Source organism: Microtus ochrogaster, linkage group LG4 (genome assembly GCF_000317375.1).
Source record: "Microtus ochrogaster isolate Prairie Vole_2 linkage group LG4, MicOch1.0, whole genome shotgun sequence".
NCBI classification, from domain to species: domain Eukaryota; kingdom Metazoa; phylum Chordata; class Mammalia; order Rodentia; family Cricetidae; genus Microtus; species Microtus ochrogaster.
The window spans coordinates 65770653-65775541 of NC_022030.1; the positions used below are offsets into that span (position 1 = coordinate 65770653).

The 4889-nt window shown below is 44.5% G+C and overlaps 1 protein-coding gene across 3 annotated transcripts in view; it reads right to left on the minus strand.

The window, feature by feature from the left end:
• Armc9 (armadillo repeat containing 9) overlaps nucleotides 1–4889 on the minus strand; it is a 133424-nt gene that overhangs the window by 68895 nt on the left and 59640 nt on the right. The gene's annotated exons all lie outside the window — the stretch shown is intronic.

The window sequence follows — 4889 nt, forward strand, 5'->3', positions numbered from 1 at the left end:
GAGAGACCACAGGTGGAAGATGCAGCAGTGCGCAGCTGCAATCCAGCACTCCTACGAGAGACCACAGGTGGAAGCAGGTGGGAAGACAGGCTACAGCACACAGGGCAGAGGCAGAGACGAGACAGACAGACAGACAAGCAGAAAGGAGAACCAACGCATGAAAATAGTCCATGGACATTTCCATGTGCTCAGGCCACCCCACGTTTCAAATAAATAAATTAATGAGATTCTCTTTTGGTTTTTAGAGACAGAGTCTTACAATGTAGCTCTGACTAGCCTGAAACTATTTGACCAGGTTAGCCTTAAACTTAAAAGAGATATGCCTGCCTCTGTCTCCCAAGTGCTAGAGTTAAGGGCATGAGCCACCATGTCTGGCTTTATTAAAATTTTCAAGAAAGAACAACAGAGATGGACAGATGGCTAGACAGGAGCACTTACTGATCCCACAGAGGACCCAGATTTGACTGCTAGCACCCACATGGCAGCTCACAACTGTCTATAACTCTAGTTCTAGGGGATCTGACACCTTCTAACTTCCTTGGGCACCAGGCATGCAAGTACATGCACATACATGCATCCAAAAAACTAGAAGAAAAGCCATACAAAATTATAGAGTTACTATACTGTGCCACTATAACACAATGGCACTAGAATTTCCCACTCTAGCTAAGAGAACCCTAGCACATTTGGACATAAGATACTAACTTAGACAAAGTACTATTCCTCTTCTTCCTCCTCCCCTGAAGCACTGGGGTGTGTGCGTGTGCTCTGCTGGACCAAAAATATGTTTTCTAGGCACCAAGAAGGGAATCATAATTAAGAATGAACCCAAGACAGAGCAACTGGCGTCCAGAGAGGCTGGCTCACTGGCAGGCAGGCAGGCAAACACCTGTCAGACTGCCTAACACTTGCCTTTGAATTTGTGGTGACATGAGCCAATATGGTTTGTATTTTATTGTTTTCAATTTAACTAGTTGATTAATCTACCTATCATCTATATACCTCTCTCCCTCTCCTTCTCCCTCTCTTTCTCTGTCTCCTCCACCCCCCCCCCCTGTTTTAAAGACAAGGTCTCACAATGTAGTCCTGGCTGTCCTGAACTCACTAATAGATAGACCAGACTAGTCTCAGTCTCACAAGGGTCCTCCTGGACTAGTGCTTCTAGACTATCCCAATTAAAAGGAGAACATAGCAAACATGATGGCTCGCCCTAACAGAATCAAGATATTCCTTAGAGCTTTGATCATGTGGGATTTGGAATTAGCTCCGAGTCAGGTCCCATTGCTACCTTACTTGAATCACTCAACTTTACCCAGAGACAAGATATATCATTGGTACTACTTCTGTAGATGTCTGTGTCTCTCAAAAGGTAAGGCCTGTATGTAACTGTCTATAAGACCCGAGTGTTTCACTTGTGCAAATTATACCCAACAATGCTGTCTAGTCCAATGGATGGCACAAAGGGGGTGCTTAGTGTGTGGTGAAACGGCACCTGCTGGGTCTGGAGGGACCTGTGGCTCAGGTGAGAAAGCGCAGCTGAGGCCCTGGTGTAATGAGGTGTCCCAGAGGGCACAGTGAGAAGATCCGAGGGCTGGGCCAGAACCTTAGAGAAAAACGGCACTGCACGCCTAGCGACAGGAGACCATGAAGGAACAGTCTGCAAGAGAGGGCCAACTGATGGGTGCCCACACAGCAAGGGCAGTGTTTCAGAGAGGACTGAGAGACTGTGCCAACTCTTGTGGGTCAGTCTGCTATCTGAGCTTGTCCTATAGCCACCTACCACAGTCTGCCTTAGTTCTTGGCTGCCAGAACTCTTCCCCACTTCCATCCCCACAAGGGTGAGTTAGGGGCTATTAATAGAAGACAGTCATATATGTGTTCAACCTCAACATGCCAATAACCACAATGGTTTCTGAGCAGTTTAGGAATAGCCAGAGACAAAGAGTTCATTCAGACTCTTCTCCCAGAGGCACCTTCTGTGAGGACTATCTTTCCATCCCTTTATAGGTCACTTTAGTCTACTGGCTCTCATTCCCACGTCTCCAGCTTAGTTAGCACGTGGAAAACAAACAGCTCGCCATCTGTAGTTAGGAGGATTGTTCAAACACTTTCTTCATAGCAAACAATCCAGTGAAAAGCTTCACATATTTTTTTAAAACCACATATAGTAGGTAATGTTTAATCTAAATTATAGAAATGAGTAGACATAAAAAGTAACAGTATTCTGCTGGGCGTGGTGGCACACGCCTGTAATCTAGTGTTTGGCAGGCAAAGGCAGAAGGACCAAAGGCTCCAGTCCTCCCTGGGCTAGAGTAAGACCCTGCCTGTAAAAATAAACAACAAAACCTGGTATTTCATAATAAAAGCAACAGCCTGGCACTTCAGATAACCTGCATAGACAAGGTGGGAAGGATAGCAGGGACTGTCACTAGCCACTTGGTTGTCTCAGACAGTGCCAAGCAGAAAGAACTGAGGAACTCAGCTCTCATTAAAGAAAACACTGAGAGCGCAGGCTGAGTTCTACCTTGGTGGAAATGTCTGGATCAGAGAGGTTTGGATTTCTTAGATTTTTGGGACATCTGCATATACATAATAAGATAGATATCCTAAGGATGGAGACCCGGTACAATGACAATTCATTTATGTTCCACAGTTTCACATACCTTCTATATGGAGGCTCGGGATAATTTTACATAGTATACCTATATTACATAGTATATAATCACACATGTACACGCACGTGCACACACAACCTGTTGTTATTTTTGAGACCGTCTCACTGTATAGCCCACACTGGCCCCAAGCTAATGACCCTCCTACTTCTGTCTGCTGAATGCTAGTGCTGTGTACTAGCCAACACGGCTCTACAACATTTTAACAGTTTTGTGAATGAAACAGCTTCATGGTGAGAATTTTCCATCTTTGGTTTCATGTCTGTGCTTAAAATTTCTATTTTGAGCATTTTAGATGTTCTTTTTTGATTAGTTGGACTTTGTTATTGAATATGCTCATTACTGATTCTTGCATGTATGTATACATTTAAGATAACACATATGTTTAAAGATTTTTTATGTGTGTGTGCATGTGTTCATTCCAGCCACATGTGTGCCCTCAGAGGCCAGAAGAGGACACTGGAGTTACAGGTGGGGATGAGCTGCCCTATGTATGTGATGGGAACTGAGCCTGGAGCCTCAAGAAGAGCGCCAGCTGCTCCTAATTGCTGAGCATTTCTCTGGCCTCTGTAGTCTGAATTTTTTTTTTAATATTTATTTATTTATTATGTATACAATATTCTGTCTGTGTGTCTGCCTGCAGGCCAGCAGAGGGCATCAGATCTCATTTCAGATGGTTGTGAGCCATCATGTGGTTGCTGGGAATTGAACTCAGGACCTTTGGAAGAACAGGCAATGCTCTTAACCGCTGAGCCATCTCTCCAGCCCCTGTAGTCTGAATTTTTGCAAGAGGACTGGTCAGCTTGTCCCAGCAGAGGTGACAGTAAAGGAGAGAAAACAACCTAATATGGCCAGATTGGACTAAGTTTCTCATTGGATTAAAGACTGCATTAGTGCTGGGATGGGACTTAGTGGCCAAGTCCTTTCTTTTTTTAAATATTTATTTATTTATTTATTATGTATACAATATTCTGTCTGTGTGTATGTCTGCAGCCAGAAGAGGACACCAGACCTCATTCCAATGGTTGTGAGCCACCATGTGGTTGCCGGGAATTGAACTCAGGACCTTTGGAAGAGCAGGCAATGCTCTTAACCACTGAGCCATCTCTCCAGCCCCCGGCCAAGTCCTTTCTTAGCCACTAAAAGCCACCTCAGTTTCACCCTTGGTACTTACTTTGGGGAAAGGGAGAGAGGGAGAGAGAGAGGAAAAGATGGGAAGAGGGAGAGAGGTTTAATTTCTGGTGCGATACTGCAGCACAGGTGTGGAAAGCTCTGGAAGGAAACACAGGTGCCCCTGGCTGTGTGACTCTAGGCAGGAAGGAAACAGACATAGCAGTCTCAGGGACTGCTGAGAGGGTTAAGTAGGAGGAGGCACCTGTCTTTGGGAAAGAGCAGTGAGCACACCTACTGTGTGTGCACGCACACGTACCACAGTGTGCATGTGGAAGTCAGAGGATAACTCCCAGGAATTAATTCTCTCCTACCACTCGGGTTCTGAGGTAGAACTCAGGTTGTCAGTTCCATTGTGGGGTATATCCACATGCAGTTCTTAAATGAATAATGTCTTGTTCAACTGTGACATGATTTTCGAAAACCAACTAGAAGATTTAGTAATTCTCTTCAAAACAAAACCATTGTCTGGAATGTTCTTGTGGTCTCCTGTGTTCTGAGTATGGACACACATCTAATCCCTTCACAACAGAATTTTCTATGTACACAGTTACTCAGGTTTTATACAGCATCAGGAAAAAGGCCAGAGCTTTAGTGGTTTTGCTGGCTAGCTTTAAAAACAACCGTCCTCTCAAATAAGACACTAATCACCCAGCCATTGTTGCTGTACTTCAAATATGAGCACAAATGCAAACAAAGTCAGTAAAACTCTATTTACCAGCACCTGAGATGCAAACCAGCTTATAAGAGTCAAGAAACACCTCCAACACTGCAAAAATAAGCTTGCTAGAATTTCCCCAACACGGTAGCTCTTTAACAATTACAATGCAGGGATCCTTGTGAGATTCAGATTCTCCCTTGAGAAAACCACAAATCTATCTTTCACATACAGTTTTAGGGAGTCTGTAAGCTACGTAAGCTGGCCCTGAAAGAAAGAAGTAGCAGAAGCCTCTTCCCCACAGCTCTGACTCAAGGTGCTGAGAGGAGCTTTTGAACTGCTCAGGGCTTTGTGTGTGTGTGTGTGTGTGTGTGTGTGTGTGTGTGTGT